A 19,419-nucleotide genomic window follows, 5' to 3' on the forward strand; every position below is an offset into this window, starting at 1 on the left:
ATTCAGGTTCACACAGCTGAGTGACAGTGCAGGAATTCAAACTGGAGTGTTTCTGACTCCAAAGTCTATACTTGTAAACACTTCACTGTACTGCAGATACGATGTAGATCTAATTCAACCCCACTAATTTCACAATATAGTTGTTTAGGACCAGAGATTATAATGAACTTCTGAAAATCACAAAACTAGTTAGTTATTTTGTCAGGGCTTTAGGTACTGTGTTGAACTACTTTGTGATGCTGTACACATCACGGCACTGTGTAGAGTTTAATTCCACTTACAGGTGCTACATTCCCCAGCCCCCGCTATCAAGTCATAATTAAATAATTAAATATCAGAATTACAGTTCTGAATGTATGTTTTGTCGATACATGAGTTCTTATAATCGTTGCTTGGTGAAAAGTTCTCTTTAACAGATAATGACAACATCTCTACTTGCTTATTTCACAGAGATATTTTCAGGATCAATGAAATAATGTCTGTAAAGTACACAATATGAAACACTAAACATTATTTAGATAAACAATGAGATGCCCATATCACTGTTGTGTTTGTGACTGAGATCATTTCTCGCCATCAGCCGACCACAGTGCAGAGATCCAACAACCACAAGATGCTCCCCTCCCACCTACCCAAAGTGGTTCTTTCCTTTTCTGGTTAGGCAGTTAGTAGCACAGAGTGTTGTGGTTGTTGGATTTCTACACTGCAGGTGGTAGAGAGCAAAGAAATGATCATAGTCACAAATTCAGCAATAGAGCAAGCTTTACTGGCATGTTTAATTATTTCCTATAAGATACTACACCGACGTGCTATCTTGCATTTCCCCAAGGTCCGACCACAAGCACATTATTACTGGGATGAAACCTAACATAGTGCCATCTGGTGGTTTCCATCTAATAATAAAATAGATCTAGAAGTCCTTTCTCGTCTCACTGTAGCTTCTGGTTGACTGTGGAAAGCCAGCTTTCGTTTAGTTGTTTTTGATAAGAAGTTCTGTATGTTACAGAAAATTTCAGAAAGTTTTCCAGTGAACGAATTCCCCAAGATTTTTAAAAAAATATTAAGTTATTGTATGCCCTTAAACTGGGGAGTGCTTTTGGAGTAGGGAAGAGGAAAAAATTTCCTTACAGTTATTACATGAGTATCGTTTGCATTAGTTTCTTCCCTTCTGTGATTTTCCCGGATTAGTTTCATGGACTGTCAGTCCTGGCACATGCCCTTTTTCTAGAATTCCCGATAATTTCTTTAATACAAGGCAGATATAGGAACACTTTCTTGAGAAAATAACAATAATGCTTATTACTGTGAAACAACTGGTAACAGTAATTCAGTAGTTGGGAAAGAACCACTCCTTCCCCAAGGACAGCAAACTCCGGATTTTGAAAGTGGCCAAACCACAGCCCATGGTGGCTGGCTAATGATGTGTATGTCATCCATAATGTTTCTGTATCAATTCCAGGCATGCTTGCCCCAGTCCTACGGATGGAAGCCAAGTTCAATCATCTACTTTGTTCTCATTGTCTTGACAGTTCTGAAATCTGTATGGTGCTTGCCAAATACTCATCTGTGAGAAAAAGAATGAGAAATATCCTGCCCTTTTCTTTTCAGTCACCTTTTCTCTCTGTAAAACAATCATTTTTCTTAATCACTTTTTTTTTCTTTTGTTGTGCAACACGAGTGTCCTTTTCTTCAGATTTTTTTTTTCTTTACCCGAGGATCATTTCTTGTCTCATTTGGCTATTTCTTACCAACCCATTGGCAAATTAGCATAACCAGTTCCTGACTTGCTTGACTTTATCTATTTGCAGTTATATCAAATATCCAATTTTAAAACATTTCAGCTCTGAATTATGCAACACCAATGACTTTTAACCATTTAAAATCCAGGATAGAAATGGGTAATACATTATTAATCTGTATTCTCCTGTGATTTAAACAACATCTTAGAGGCCTGGCAATGTTGGAAGATTTGTAACTGTCTTATGAATATAAGGCTAGGAAGGTGACTCTTACAGCCACTTATTACCTTAAACATTGTGAAAAGTTAGTATTTTTAAAATTCATGGTGGTTTTTACTCATCTCCATGAGTCAAAGTTAAAAAAAAAAAGTAAAAGAAGCGATAGTCTTTTAATTTTTTTATTTTTATTTTTTTAAATTTTGTAATGTTTATTTTTGTTTTATTTATTTTATTTTTTTAATTTAATGTTTTATTTTTTTTAATTTACATCCAAGTTAGTTATCATATAGTGCAACAATGATCTCAGGAGTAGATTCCTTAATGTCCCTTACCCATTTAGCCCATCCCCCCTCCACAACCCCTCCAGTAACCCTCAGTTTCTTTTCCATATTTATGAGTCTTTTCTGTTTTGTCCCCCACCCTGTTTTTATATTATTTTTGTTTCCCTTTCCTTATATTCATCTGTTTTGTCTCTTAAAGTCCTCATATGAGTGAAATCATATGATATATGTCTTTCTCTGACTGACTTATTTTGCTTAGCATAATACCCTCCAGTTCCATCCATGTAGCTGCCAATGGCAAGATTTCATTCTTTTTGATGGCCGAGTAATACTCCATTGTATATATATACCACATCTTCTTTATCCATTCATCCATCGATGGACATTTGGGCTCTTTCCATACTTTGGCTATTGTTGATAGTGCTGCTATAAATATGGGGGTGCATGTGTCCCTTCAAAACAACACACCTGTATCCCGTGGATAAATGCCTAGTAGTGCAATTGCTGGGTTGTAGGGTAGTTCTATTTTTAGTTTTTTTGAGGAACCTCCATACTGTTTTCCAGAGTGGCTGCACCAGCTTGCATTGCCACCAACAATGCAAAAGAGATCCTCTTTCTCCGCATCCTCGCCAACATCTGTTGTTGCCTGAGTTGTTAATGTTAGCCATTCTGACAGGTGTCAGGTGGTATCTCATTGTGGTTTTGATTTGTATTTCCCTGATGATGAGTGATGTGGAGCATTTTTTCATGTGTCGGTTGGCCATCTGTATGTCTTCTTTGGAGAAGTGTCTATTCATGTCTTTTGCCCATTTCTTCACTGGATTATTTGTTTTTTGGGTGTTGAGTTTGATAATTTCTTTATAGATTTTGGATACTAACCCTTTATCTGATATGTCATTTGCAAATATCTTCTCCCATTCTGTCGGTTGCCTTTTAGTTTTGCTGATTGTTTCCTTGGCTGTGCAGAAGCGTTTTATTTTGATGAGGTCCCAGTAGTTCATTTTTGCTTTTGTTTCCCTTGCCTCCAGAGACATGTTGAGTAAGAAGTTGCTGCTGCCAAGGTCAAAGAGGTTTTTGCCTGCTTTCTCCTCGAGGATTTTGATGGCTTCCTGTCTTACATTGAGGTCTTTCATCCATTTTGAGTTTATTTCGTGTATGGTGTAAGAAAGTGGTCCAGGTTCATTCTTCTGCATGTCGCTGTCCAGTTTTCCCAGCACCACTTGCTGAAGAGACTGTCTTTATTCTATTGGATATTCTTTCCTGCTTTGTCAAAGATTAGTTGGCCATACATTTATGGGTCCATTTCTGCGTTCTCTATTCTGTTCCATTGATCTGAATGTCAGTTCTTGTGCCAGTACATACTGTCTTGATGGTTACAGCTTTGTAGTTTAGCTTGAAGTCTGGGATTGTGATGCCTCCTGCTTTGGTTTTCTTTTTCAGGATTGCTTTGGCTATTCGGGGTCTTTTCTGGTTCCATACAAATTTTAAGATTATTTGTTCTAGCTCTGTGAAGAATGCTGGCATTATTTTGGTAGGGATTACATTGAATATGTAGATTGCTTTGGGTAGTATCCACATTTTAACAATATTTGTTTTTCCTATCCAGGAGCATGGAATCTTTTTCCATTTTTTTGTGTCTTTTTCAATTTCTTTCATAAGCTTTCTATAGTTTTCAGCATATAGATTTTTCACCTCTTTGGTTAGATTTATTCCTAGGTATTTTATGGTTTTTTTGTGCAACTGTAAATGGGATTGATTCCTTGATTTCTCCTTCTGTTGCTCATTGTTGGTGTATAGGAATGTAACTGATTTCTGTGCACTGATTTTATATCCTGCAACTTGGCTGTATTCATGAATCAATTCTAGCAGTTTTTTGGTGGAATCTTTTGGGTTTTCCATATGGAGTATCATGTCATCTGTGAAGAGTGAAAGTTTGACCTCCTCCTGGCCGATTTGGATGCCTTTTATTTCTTTGTGTTGTCTGACTGCAGAGGCTAAGACTTCCAATACTATGTTGAATAACAGTGGCAAGAGTGGACATCCCTGTCTTGTTCCTGACAGGGGGAAAGCTGTCAGTTTTTCCCCATTGAAGATGATATTAGTGTTGGGTCATTCATATATGGCTTTTATGATCTCGAGGTATGCTCCTTTTATCCCTACTTTCTTGAGGGTTTTTATCAAGAAAGGATGTTGTATTTTGTCAAATGTTTTTGGCTGCATCTATTGAGAGGATCATATGGTTCTTGTCCTTTTTTTTTATTGATGTGGTGAATCATGTTAATTGTTTTGAGGATATTGAACCAGCCCTGCATCCCAGGTATAAATCCCACTTGGTTGTGGCGAATAATTTTTTAATGTATTGTTGGATCTGGTTAGCCAATATCTTGTTAAGGATTTTTGCATCCATGTTAATCAGGGAAATTGGTCTCTAGTTCTTCTTCTTAGTGGGGTCTCTGGTTTTGGAATCAAGGTAATGTTGGCTTCATAGAAAGAGTTTGGAAGTTTTCCTTCCATTTCTATTTTTTGGAACACCTTCAAGAGAATAGGTGTTAACTCCTCCTTAAATATTTGGTAGAATTCCCCTGGAAAGCCATCTGGCCCTGGACTCTTGTTTTTTGGCAGATTTTTGATTACTAATTCAATTTCCTTACTGGTTATGGGTCTGTTCAAAGTTTCTATTTCTTCCTGTTTCAGTTTGGTAGTGTATTGCATATGTTTCTAGGAATTTGTCCATTTCTTCCAGATTGCCTATTTTATTGGCCTATAGCTGCTCATAATATTCTCTTATTATTGTTTTTATTTCTGCTGTGTTGGTTGTGATCTCTCCCCTTTCATTCTTGATTATATTTATTTGCGTCCTTTCCTTTTTCTTCTTGATCAAACTGGCTACTGGTTTATCAATTTTGTTAATTCTTTCAAAGAACCAGCTTCTGGTTTCATTGATCTGTTCTGTTTATTTTGTTTCAGTAGCATTAATTTCTGCTCTGATCTTTATTATTTCCTGTCTTCTGCTGGTTTGGGGTTTTATTTGCTGTTCTTTTTCCAGCTCCTTAAGGTATAAGGTTAGGTTGTGTATCTGAGATCTTTCTTCCTTCTTAGGAAGGCGTGGATTGCTATATACTTTCCTCTTATGACCGCCTTTGCTGCGTCCCAGAGGTTTTGGGTTGTGGTGTTATCATTTTCATTGACTTCCGTATACTTTTTAATTTCCTCTTTAACTGCTTGGTTAGCCCATTCATTCTTTAGTAGGATGTTCTTCAGTCTCCAAGTATTTGTTACCTTTCCAAATTTTTTCTTGTGGTTGATTTCGAGTTTCATAGTGTTGTGGTCTGAAAATATGATGGTATGATCTCGATCTTTTTGTACTTACTTAGGGCTGATTTGTATGCCAGTGTGTGGTCTATTCTGGAGAATGTTCCATGTGCACTGGAGAAGAATGTATATTCTGCTGCTTTAGGATGAAATATTCTGAATATATCTGTGGAGTCCATCTGGTCCAGTGTGTCATTCAAAGCCATTGTTTCCTTGTTGATTTTTTGATTAGATGATCTGTCCATTGCTGTGAGTGGGGTGTTGAAGTCTCCTACTATTATGGTATTACTATCGATGTGTTTCTTTATGTTTGTGATTAATTGATTTATATATTTGGGGGCCTTCATATTTGGCGCATAAATGTTTCCAATTGTTAGGTCTTCTTGGTGGATAGACCCCTTGATTATGATATAATGCCCTTCTGCATCTCTTGATACAGTCTTTATTTTAAAGTCTAGATTGTCTGATATAAGTACGGCTACTCCATCTTTCTTTTGTTGACCGTTAGCATGATAGATGGTTCTCCATCCCCTTATTTTCAATCTGAAGGTGTCTTTAGGTCTAAAGTGGGTCTGTTGAGGGTCACCTCGGTGGCTCAGTCAGTTGAGCGTCCGACTTTGGCTCAGGTCATGAGCCGTGAGTTCGTGAGTTCGAGCCCCACATCAGGCTCTGTGCTGACATCTCAGAGCCTGGAGCCTGCTTCAAATTCTGTGTCCCCCTCTCTCTCCACCCCACCCCTGCTTGTGTTCTGTCTCTCTCTTTCAAAAATGAATAAACATAAAAAAAATTTTAAAAAATAAATAAATTGGGTCTCTTGTAAACAGGATATAGATGGATCTTGTTTTCTTACCCATTCTGTTACCTTATGTCTTTTGATTGGAGCATTGAGTTCATTGACGTTTAGAGTGAGTACTGAAAGATACAAATTTATTGCCATTATGATGCTTGTAGAGTTGGAGTTTCTGGTGGTGTTCTCTGGTCCTTTCTAATCTTTGTTCCTTTTGGTATTTATTTATTTATTTATTTATTTATTTCTCTCTCTCTCTCTCTCTCTCTCTCTCTATATATATATATATATATATAAAATAAAATATATATATAAAATAAAGTATACATATACAATATGTATATAATCTATCTATATATAAACATATATATATATATATATATTTTTTTTTTTTTTCATCTTTTCTCCCCTCAGAGAGTCCCCCTTAAAATTTCTTGCAAGGCTAGTGGTTAGTGGTTAAAAACTCCTTTAATTTTTGTTTCTCTGGGAAACTTTTTATCTCTCCTATTTTGAGTGACAACCTGCTGGATAAAGAATTCTTGGCTGTATATTTTTCTGATTCAGCACATTGAATATACCCTTTCACTCCTTTCTGGCCCGCCAAGTTTCTGTGGATAGGTATGTGCAAACCTGATCTGTCTTCCCTTGTAGGTTAGGGACTTTTTTCCCTTGCTGCTTTCATGATTTTCTCCTTGCCTGAGTATTTTTTGAATTTGACTATGATATGCCTTGTTGATGGTTGGTTTTTGTTGAATCTAATGGCGGTCCTCTGCACTTCCTGGACTTTGATGTCTGTGTCTTTCCCCAGGTTAGGAAAGTTTTCCGCTATGATTTGCTCACATAACACTTCTACCCCTATTTCTCTCTCTTCCTCTTCTGGGACCCCTGTGATTCTGATGTTGTTCCTTTTTAATGAGTCACTGATTTCTCTAATTTTTAAATCATGCTCTTTTGCCTTAATCTCCCTCTTTTTTTCTGGTTTGTTATTCTCCCCAATTTGTCCTCTATATCGCTGATTCTCTGTTCTGCCTCATCCATCCTTGCCACTGCTGCATCCATCCGTGATTGCAGCTCAGTTATAGCATTTTTAATTTCATTTTGGCTATTTTTTACTTCTTTTATCTCTGCAGAAAGGGATTCTAATCTGTTTTCGACTCCAGCTAGTATTCTTATTATCATGATTCAAATTCTGGTTCAGACATCTTGCTTGTATCTGTGTTGGCTAAGTCCCTGGCTGTCGTTTCTTCGTGCTCTTTCTTTTGGGGTGATTTCCTTCGTTTTGTCATTTTGAAGGGAGAAAGAGGAGATAGTCTTTTTAATAGCTGCTCTCTACTTTTGCCTAAAATATAAACCTTTATGAAATCTCCAAATGCTAATGTCTTTGTTTTATGACAAAATAAAAGCAGGGAAGATGAGGTAAGTATAATATTATAAATGGTGAGATAGGAAAGCAAACTTCTCAAACGCTAGTTTGAGAAGGGCCCAGGGCCAGGTCAAAGGGTGAGAGTGAAGAGAGAGGAATATTTCATCCTCCCTAAATTCCAGTGTTTTTCACCTTTAGATTTCCTATCCTTCCCATATTTTAACCTATTTTCTTTTCTGGAGCAGGGACTTAAACTGAAGACCTACTCTGATGCAAAATATGTCCCTGCCCTCCCAAGCTGAGATTCAGAATGCATTTTCAAATAGGAATACTGCAGCGTCATTGAATGTTCATAAAATTCTCAGGACAGAACTTTGCTACAGCAGTTTTAGCTATTTGGTTGTCTCTAGGGAAAATCCAAACTGAATCTTAAATAAATACCTCGCAACCTAAACTCTTAGAACATAGTCCATGTGGAAGCCAGAGGGTGCCTTTATGTTTAGAAATATCAAAGAAATCCTCCTTGGCTTCTCTCCAAACTCTCCTGAAATTCTTGAACATTCTGACAAACCCTCGCAAGAAGTCAGCAGGAAGCTGGAAGGCACATGCTATTGAACTTTTGAACTCTGAAGCGGCATCTATTTTCTCAGTTCTGTTTGTTGACTCCTCTTTGATCTCATCTTATTAGAAAGATAATACCCTAACATTTTAGCATATTTAAAATAAACTGCTTCCACAATCCTCCAGGGAGCTCAGCTTAACTTTAGCCTTTCCCCAATCTCTAAAGCTCTTTACTGCAGTGTGCACTTAACTTCCTGGAAATTGTTAAGTAATTCTCCCTAACAGGGAGTTTACTTTTCTGAATACACTGTAGGCAGGGTTATTTGTATTTCATTTCATCATTGGAACGTGAACTTATTTCTAATTTTGTGAGTGTCTTTGAAAGCTTCCTAATAAAACTAAAAGGACCAAAAGGAGTATAGAAACCGTGTCTATGGTGATAGTGGTGGTGCTGGTGATGAGGGCTGCGTGTGTTCATGTGGCCATTTGGCCAAGCTCAAGTTTACAGCTTTTGCTATAATCTCAAAATGAGGAAATAGTATGCAATTACATACATAAAGTAAAGGATTGAAAGATGATCATCCTACACTTCAAACTTGTGTTCACTGCTAAGCCACATCCATGTAGCATATTATGAAGTGACATTTATTTCAAAATACTAATCCTATAATTATCTTGCAAATAGCAAAATATGTTACATTGTAATTTTTGCTTTAAAATGTTATTTTTCAATGTAAACATTGAAAATTTTAACTGTAGTAGCAGATAGTATTAGTAGCAGTTCTAGAACTCATTCCTTTCCTTTTCCCTTCCAAATAACACCCATATTTTACCTGGGCTGTATCCAGGGCTCACCTATTCACTCTACCTTCAACCCAGGCATAACCCTGGATGGCTTGAACCAGTCAACATGTTTCCATCTTGTAGCCATAGACACTGGTTCAAGGATGGGCATGACTTCGGTGGTCTAGCTTGATTGACTTCCAGGACTCTTTCTGGAAGCGTTGTTAGATTCCTTCTCCTGATGGATTTACAGCAGGAAATGTATACCTTATACCATGAGAAAAATGAACCTCAAGAAGGCAGAGAGGAGAAGAAAGAAAGAAAGAAAGAAAGAAAGAAAGAAAGATCCACTCTATAGATGGTTGAGTTGAAAGGGAGAAGAAAAAAAGGAGGGACAGTGTCCCTCCTTCATACAGTCATAGATTTCTGATTCTGAGGCCTGCTGTATCTGAGAGAATTCCATTTTCATGATCAACACTTCTCCCCACTTTTGAAAGCTGGTTTGAACTAAAATTTCCATTATTGGTCACGTAGTGTTTTAACCTTTTTCTATAACTCTAATATGAAATTTCTTAATTTTTTTAGATCCAGAGATCCTCAAAATTTTACCTTAGCCATTGAGTGGCCCTGACTCAATATGATGGCTAAATGTCCAGTCCGGGTTTTTCAGTGAGTCACAGCTGCAAAGCATTGAGGCCTGAGCTCAGAAGTATTGTCCTCTGTTTAGGAATGTTTAATGCAGTTAAGAGGTGGTGATCTTGAGGACCCAATAGTCTTACCCTTTGCTTTACATTCTTAATTTGATTCCAAAACACAGGGTGAAAGGCAGAAAGATATCAACTGAATAGAATATGTCCATGATACAAAAATCTATTGTATACTTTATTTCTTTCAGAGATTCCATCTTAAGTACAGGTTAACTCTAAGCCAATGGTTCTCTACCAGGATGATTTTGCTCTCTCGGGCACATTTGGCAATGTCTGGAACCATTTTTTGGTTGTCACATCTGTGGGAAAGGTGCTACCGGTATCTAATGGGTAGAAGCTAGGGATGCTACTAAAGTTCCCACAATGCACAAGACAGAACCCCACTCCACCCCCAACAAAGAGTTATCCAGCCTAAAATGTTAATAACGCCAAGCTTGGAAAACCCTGTTCTAACCATGTAAAGTAGCAAATGAAACTGATGGTCTAGCTGTCACCCATTCTTTCGCTTTTGCTCAGTCTTTTATTTTTTTGTCTCTCTTCTGTATGCTGGGTGAGCTGGGTGCTTACCGTATTGAATAGTTTCTTGTTTAAGGTTTTGATTTTCTTTGTTATTGGGAGAAGTTGACAATTTTGAAAATTAGCATAATTGATTTTCTATGATGCAATCAGACAATTTAGAGAGATACTCCCTAACCAAGAAGTGACTGTATTATGCTTACCAGCTTCTCTCTCTCTCTTTCTCTCTCTCTCTCTCTCTTTTTAAATTTCAGAGAGAGAAAGAGAGAGCAGGGGAGAGGGGCAGAGGGAAAGAGAATGAATCTTAAGCATGTTCCACACTCAGAGCAGAGCCTGACTCCAGGCTGGATCCCAGAGCTCTGGGATCATGACCTGAGCCAAAATTGAGAGTTAGTTGCTCAACAAACTGAGCCACCCAGGTGTCCCTCTTTTCCTTCCTTCCTTCCTTCCTTCCTTCCTTCCTTCCTTCCTTCCTTTTTATTTATTTTGAGGGAAAGAGAGACAGAGACACAGTGCAAGTGGGGGAGGGGAAGAGATAGAGGGAGACACAGAATCCGAAGCAGGCTCCAGGCTCTGAGCTGTCAGCACAGAACCCCAGTGGGGCTAAGACTCATGAACCATGAGATCATGACCATGAGTCTGACGCTTACCAGACTGAGCCACCCAGACTCCCCTCTTTCTTTTTAAAGTAAACTTATAAGTAATGAATGCTTACAAGGTACTACTCATTTTTTATTTTGGTTTTTGAAAGACTCAAAGTTGTGTAAGACTTTTCCTGCTTTCTAGGAACTCATAATCTAATAAGTGGAGATGGGAAAAACATTCCAATTGTTTTGTACAAGGAGGTATGTGTCATGTATGATGGTGGCATCACCAGAATGCTCTTGGAGTACACAAGAAAGCGGATAAACTTAGAATCCAGGCACAATGGACAGTTTACCTACACCTGGGATAAATGCCGTTGCACAAATATGGCTACTCGAAAGTGTCACTCCCAGCTTGTCGCTTTCCTCTCATAGCACCTCTAAGACAGCAGACTTCCTGTGGCTTTTTAGGGACTTATAGGCAGCTACCTGGGGTGAGGCTGCCAGCTTTAATCATTCACCTTCCCCGGTGCAAAGACAGTGAAGAGAAAACGCAGCTCAGCAAGGCTGAGAGGGCATGAAATTGTGTTAAGCAACACTCATGACAATGACTGGATTTGCTATTTTAGAGTAAGTGACTAAATGTTTTTTTTGAAATTGTAATTTTCCTGTGCTGTTAAGTGTAAAGGTGACCGCTCCGTGGTGGGCTCTCAGCAGTTTGTACTCGACAGCTAATCAGGTTGATTCATTCGGTGAGGTGGGCAGTAAGCTCAGTTATAAAACAGAATTGAGTTCTTACCTCACTGAGATATAACCTCACATATTTTTTTCGTTCTTCTTTTTGAAGGGAAGAAATCACTGGGCAGACTTTTCAGGGGGACATTATGGAGATACAAGATTTTGTGTTTGTAGTAGGAAATATAATCATACATGGAACAAAACCAGTTCCCTTACTGAGTTGGCCAGCAGCCTTTCAATAAGTGGCTTAGGCTGCAATTACCAATGGGAGTCAGAGTTTTTGGTGCAGACCATCCTGAGTTTATTCTAGCCCAATGCTAGAACGTAATGCTAGTGGGATGTAAAATGCATGCTTGCCTATTATTAATTGCATTAGAGCTGACCAGAGGCAAGTTAGCAATGGCTCAGTATTACCAAGTTTGCCCACAGGATGGCATCCATCAGTTAAAAACAAAATTTACAGTATTAGCAAAACTCACAAAAATAAAGATGAAGAAAATTTTCTACGAGGCTTTACAATGTTTAGGGTTTATTTTGATACACATTTTAACTTGATCATAGTGAGTGAGGGTGGTGTGGGTGTTTGCCAGGAGCTGGCACAGAAACAGAGATAGAATTTGTGGTATGTGCAAAGAGAAAAATTGACTCATGCTGAGAATGGAGTTGCTAACAAATAAAGCTTACATTTCTGAGCCCCTGATCACCAGAGGCCCATTTATGGAATTAATGTTTTTTCCTTTATCAGAAGATTAGCAACTATCAAGAGATCAAATCAGAACAAGCAGAGTCTCATGACAAATTAAGATGATCTGGGGTTTTGGTTTGGTGATAACAGAGTGCTAATATTTTATAGCCTGAAAATAATATAAGTATAACATTTTAGCTCTATGATCATAGAAGTCACATAGACCAACTGGAATGTTTCTGATGAAGGAGGCAAAATCCCAAAGATAAGGAGAAATTTTTCTAAGCCAGGACTAGAGCAAAAGCATTATTTCCTTTTAGAGGGGACTTAGTCAATGAGAAGGAAAGTGAAGGGGGTTGTCTTGAAGCTCTGTGTGTCCAGCATATATATTTTCAAAATTAGATTTATATTGCAGATCAATAAAAATGGTAACATTTTCTAAAGATGATTTTTTCATTGTTAACTTAAGGGTAGAGAAATATTGATTGTCCATACTAAAGGATGTTGTTATTATTAAAAACACTTGGTGTAGCTGGGAGGTTGGTAGAAATCAGGGTAGGAGCACTAATATTCCCCCAGGGCAACCTTGGTATCTCCACGAGATCTGAGTCTTCTGGTCCCTCTTTAGATCCTTTCCACTACGGTACGTTTTCGTGAACCTTTCAAAGCCCTGTGCAGTGAATAACTGCTGAATTATCTCCCTTTGTTCTCCTTCCAGACTCTTTCTGTGAGCCCACTGTCCTTTTGTCCATTACATCTTCTAAGACTTTTATGGCCAAACTTGTCAAGCACACTTCCCCATTACCTTGAAGAGGACACTGAAGTCCTCCTGGGGGAATTATTTCCTCACTGGGGGAGGTTAAATCAGAGTTAATTTTCCCACTACCAACTGCCAGTTTCATTTCAGTTATCAAGTGACTTAGAGCTCACTCGTTTGGGGGCAAATATGCTTTTTACACGTTCATATGCATCAGCGGTATCTATTGTAAAGCTTCTAGAAGGCAACGATATTGTCTTCTCCAGCTCACATAGCTCTTGCGAACATAGGCATTTCATTTTTAAAAAATGCAAAACAAACTAACAGAAAGAAGCTACTAATAACATCATGGTGTCTGACGACGTCCCAATTGCAGGTATAGCAAACTGCATCTGTGTTATTTTAACAAGAATCTTTTGGGGAACTATTTAAAGTACTGGTAACTGTAACCCATTCGTGGAAATGCTGGTTCACTCTGGGTCCAGGAATCTGTATTCTCAACTTTTCCCTCTCTCTGATAGGCAGAGGATAGTTGTATCCTATATCAACATGTGGCTCCTTTCTGTGTCTGGAAATACATTGATTCTTAAAGGCTCCAACAGAATGATGGTGGTAAAATTGAAATTCAACTCTGCTATTTCTTGATTGGAAACTGTAATAATCTTACCTGTACATGTGTGTCTGTCCAACTGGTACATTTCAGTACTGGACAAAGGGATCTGTGAGTTGAGTGTGTTTTAAATCACTCTGGAGTCCAGTGTTGAAGAATGTAAAAAAAAAAAATTATATTATTATTATGTATTGCAAAAGCAGAGAAACCCCAGATCCTTTCCTCTGCCAACTTTAGTTGTATTTAAAAAAGAGAATTTTGAAAACGGGCCTATATAACACCTGGGCATGTCCAGGACACCTCGTAGGTGTGATTATTTCCAAAGAGAAAAATCTCCTCAGGTCATGTCAGCAATGACTTCACCTTCCCCAGTAATAAGTCACGGTTCTTTGATAACATTCTGTTAGGCAAAGAAGAGAAGAAAAAAAAATCCCCGTCTTTTTTCTTTGCCTTCCCCCCCCCCCCCAATATTATCAATATGTAAAACCCAAAGCATGAAGAGGCCTTTGGCATCCTTGTCAGTAAACAAACAGAGAAGTTACAATTCTTTTGACAAGAAGGTGTGGAAGAGGGTACTCTGGAAGGCTCTTTCTCCTTTTCTCTCCCTACTTCCTCTTCTCCAACTTGACAAGCTGATTGCAGAGGCCAATGAAAACATCCTTGTCTTTTTCAGGTTGAGAGCATTTGTTTGGCATCTGTGCAGGTGGCCTTCTTGCTGTGGGGTGTCAAGTCACGCGATGGGAATGCAGGCAGCCTGCTTGGACTGCTCAGCCATCGCTTTCCTGTGAGAACAGCACTGATGCTGACGAGCGCGTGGCCCAATTAGAAACTGAGGGAAACATTTCACCATGGGGGACACTGGCTCATTTTACCGACTGTGGCGTTATTAGCTAGATTGACAGGGGCAGCCAGGAGAGGTTGTAGTGGCTAAGAGGATATGGAGACAGTTCATGTTTCCTCGAAAGGCAAGAAATCACTGTTTTTCTCACTGTTGTTGGCAAGTTGTTGATCTTGAAAATCAGAAACCTGATTCACAGCCTGTTTCCCAGACTTTGTTAATGTTTTATTTTCAATGGCATTCCCAAATTTAATGTTTTGCAATATTTAAGGTACCACAGATTTCTCCAGAACTTACTTCCACCCTGTGCATCCAGGTATGGCCACTGTAATAGTTCTGTTCATGGTTTACCCTCTGCACATGTTGCCTTTGGTTATTTCTTGGTGTTTTCAGGAAGTACTTTATATATCCTCACCAACATATTTCCTGATATCTGGGTACCATGGTGCCCACCTTTTCTGCAGAACCTTTTCCTTCCTTAGCCAGACATCACTGTCAGACTCTTACTCTGTCACTGCTCCGAGGCATTGCCACTGACTTACTATACCCTTTATCATTTCTGTATTCAACCCAAAGTGAGAAAAATATGTCTTTCCCCCCACCCCTTTTTGGAGCCATACCTTGTGACTGGGGACATAGTTAGTATTTGATTCATCTTTCATATAGTCTCTCTTGAAAATGGATGTGTCATCATTTCTTCTGCGAAGGAGCCTCTTACTTCCTTCAAGATCCCTCTTAGCCTTGTCTAGTCTACTTTTGGACCAAGAAGAGATGAGAATTGACAGATAATAACACCAAATCCTAGACCATGAAAACCCAAATGTGAAGAAAAATAGTCTGTGGTTTCAGGACAGCAGAAGATGAACCACATAACTGGTCCTCTTAACGTAAATCTAATAGATTTGTCTTGTAGGCTTGAGGCTCCTGCCAATTCAAATGAGAGAAGAGACCAATAGTGACATATTTCCCAGGTCATAGGGATCAGATCCCAGGCCTGCTAGAAGGGCACAAGCAGTAGTTTCCATGAATCTATTAACTTACGCTGCATACAAACTACCCTGAAATTAGTGTCTTAAAATGACAATTATTTATTTACACCCTAATTTTGCAAGTCAACAACTTGAACTGGGCTCATCTAGGAGATTCTTCTGGTCTTAGCAGAGCTCACTCATGTGTGTATGTCAGGTTGGCTGGGAGCTGGCTCATTTGGATGCCTTCAGCTGATATGGCTCATTTCTGTTCCATGTGGTCTTTTAGCCTCTAGTTAGCAATCCAGGGCTTATTTCCATGATGTCTGCTAGGATTCCAAGAGACACTGAGGAAGTACACAAAACTTCTTGAGGCCTAGGCTTGGAATTGACATATCATTGGTTCTGCTGTATTCTGTTGGCCAAGGCAGATCAAAAGGCAGATGCCAACTCAAGGGTAGGAGAAATAGGGCCCCTTCTTGATGGGAGAAGGACGTGGATTCAGATTGGGGTGAAGGATTGTATAATTTTTGTAACTTACCGGAAGACATATTTTAAACACAGCCAAATGCGATATTTCTGTGGATTGATTACTAATTTGAGCAATCCCCTACTTTTGTTGTTATTTTTGTTTTGGTTTGTTTGTTTTTGTAAGTGTAGATCTGGGTATGCTTCTTATCTCCAAGAGCCTATAGACTAATTTTGTCTCATCTTGTAATTTACTGTGTAATGCCATCAGATTGTAGAGATAGGTTTAGAAATAAATAAAACACAAGACAAAAGTAATACATTTATATCTTATACAAGCAAAAAAGAGGGATATGAGGAAAAGTATTACATAATGGAGGAAAATATAAAGGTAAAAATTATGGGACCTCCATCTCTTATCTGGGCAAAAGAAAGGGAAATAATTGTCCGTGTCCATTTGGAGGAGTATTTCCTCATCTCTTCTGGCTTTGTTTTCTTCCTCTTACACCTCGAGGCTTCTAGCTCTTCACATCCTTGTTTTTCTACTACACCTGCCCTACAGACACTCCACTCTAAATCAGGCCCATCTTCAGTTGTGTACATTTCTTATACCTGAGGTTCTAGGCACTTCTGGGAGAAGTGACATCACTGGACAGATTGGTATCACTGCTGGGTTCTCAACTTTGTGTTAGAATCCTTTCATGTGTAAGTCCCTCTCTTTTTCCCCCTTCAAACAGTCCTACATTCCCACCAGTATCCTCATTCTCTCACACGATCTTTCAAAAAGAACCATTGATATCAGGCAAAATGTTCTTAAACTCCTCTCCACTCTTAAGGTGATCTGTGTATGTTCAAACTCTTCTACAGTCTTTGTCATTCAATGTATAAAAAAGTCTCACTTTTCCTGTAATAAGAAAACATTGCTGAGTGTTCAGAGGCACAGATTATGGAGCTATACTATATTAAAATCATGTCTCTGCCTCTTACGAGCTTCATGACTTCATTGTAGGTCTGAGTGTACTCACCTGTAATACAGGCAAGGTTAGGTAGAGTAGTTGTGAGATTTTAATGGGACTTTCCCATTTTATGCAATGTGCTTAGTATCATACCTGACACATAGTTATCATGACCCGTATCTGTTCACAGCACTTGGGCCCTGAACTCTAATATTTTCAGAAAAGATACTCCATCAAATGTGATGAGCTTCTTCTATAGAGTCAAATTTTATTTTCCTTACTGACTTAAATGTACTCAATTTTTACTTCTTTTTCCCTTTCATTCTTATTTTGGGACTTTAAGTGAGAAATAATCCCTTTGGATAATGCAAGGTAAATCTTTCTCTCTTACTAAACAATATACAGTAAAGCCTTGATTTGAGAACATAATTCATTCCAGAAACGTGCTTGTAATCCAAAGCACTTGTATATCAAAGCGAGTTTCCCCATAAGAAATAATGGAAACTCAGATGATTCATTCCACAACCCAAAAATATTCATATAAAAGTGATTATAATACTGTAATATAGTACAAAATAATAAAGAAAACACAAAGAAAAATAAACAAATTAAGCTGCACTTACCTTTGAAAACCTTCGTGGCTATTGTGAGGGAGACAAAGGAGGGTTATTGTATAGGAAGACTTTCACTATCACTAACAGAATCACTACTATCTATTGGCTCAATGGAATCTTTCTCTTTTTGTGCAACTTTAACAAGAAACCTATCCAATGACACTTGTTTTGCCTCCTTTTTTGAGGATTTTGTGGAAATGTGACATTGCATTGTCATTAAACAGATTCATCGCTTGCATTGATACAGCCTTATTCGGATGGTGTTTTCTACAAAATTTTGCACTGTTTCCCACATTTTACACATCTCCCTAATCTCATTTGAAGGGAGGAATTCCTCCACCTTTTTTCCTTCCTCCTCTGCAGATGAGATACAGACATAGATTTCTTATAAAAGCTTGAAATTTCGGGGTGCCTGGGTGGTTCAGTCAGTTGAGCAGCCAACTTTGGCTCAGGTCATAATCTCCAGGTCCATGAGTTTGAGCCCTGCCTTGCTGACAGCTCAACTCCTGGAACCTGCTTCAGATTTTGTGTCTCCCTCTCTCTCTGTCCTTCCCCGACTTGAGCTCTGTCTCTCTCTCTCAAAAGTAAATAAACATTAAAAAAATATTTCAAGGGGCACCTGGATGGCTCAGTGGGTTAAGCGTCTGACTTCAGCTCAGGTCATGATCTCATGGCTCATGAGTTAGAGCCCTGTGTCGGGCTCTGTGCTGACAGCTCAGAGCCTGGAGCCTGCTTTGGATTCTGTGTAACCCTCTCTCTCTTCTCTTTCCCTGCTTTCAATCTGTCTTTCTCTCACTCAAAAATGAACATTAATTTTTTTTAAATATTAAAAAAAATACTGCAGTTTTGGCCACTTGCATACCTTGTTCATACTTCTCCATGATTTCTTTCTTAACTTTCACTGTAATCATCTGCTTCTTACCACCTTTATTTCCAACGTTTTTCTGCATGGGGGCTATTGTATACTCTTGCATAGATGTTGACTACAGTACAGTATTAATAAACTCTTGTCATATACTGTATTTAATGTAACTGGCAGTAATGTAGCAGAGGAAAGGGTCTCTATCTGCAGGCAGCAGACCTAGAATGAAGCAAAGCATCCCTAAGCTTACTCTTGTGTGGAAAAGCAAAGGACTGTCCATAGTTGCTTTGAAGTGACAAAAAATATGCTAGTGCCAGTTGTGGGCACCTTCCAATGTTCTGAAAAATCACTGACTTCTGCCAAACACTGTGACATGAGACTGAGCATCTGAGCATGGGAGACAGACGATCACCCACAATTCCACAGAGAGAGAGATAAAGAGAGAGAGAGGGAACAAGAGAGAAGAACCATGTAAGGTTCAGCATCACATACTACTCTTATTGTAAGACATCGCTCATTTATCAACTAAAATTTATTAGAAATGTTTGCTCATCTTGTGGAACACTCACAAAACAAGTTACAGCCCAAGGTTTTACTGCATTTAAAATTTTGTTTCAGGGGTACCTGGGTGGCTCAGTTGGTTAAGCGTCCGACTTTAGCTCAGGTCATGATCTCTCAGTTCGAGAGTTCAAGCCCCCCATTGGGCTCTGTGCTGACAACTCAGAGCCTGGAGCCTGCTTTAGTTTCTGTGTCTCCCTCTCTCTCTGCTCCTCCCCTGCTTATGGTCTGTGTCTCTCTGTCTCTCAATAATAAATAAACGTTAAAAAACTTTATAATTTTTTTTTTCTTTCATGTGCCCTGATTTCTTCAGTCATTTGCTTTTGGTCTTTCTCCTTTCCTTTCCAGCCATATATGTTTGATAGAGCTTATTGCATCTTTCTGTTTTCTTCAACTGAGTATAAACTTTACTCTATCAGTAATATTAGTCTGCTTTGTCCCAAATGGACAACCTAAGTTTCAGTAGCTTATAATAGAGCTATCTGGCTCTGCTCCCATATGTGGGAGCACCTT

The sequence above is a fragment of the Panthera pardus genome, unplaced genomic scaffold (genome assembly GCF_024362965.1).
Source record: "Panthera pardus isolate Hobbes unplaced genomic scaffold, ASM2436296v1 HiC_scaffold_16, whole genome shotgun sequence".
Classification (NCBI taxonomy): Eukaryota; Metazoa; Chordata; class Mammalia; order Carnivora; family Felidae; genus Panthera; species Panthera pardus.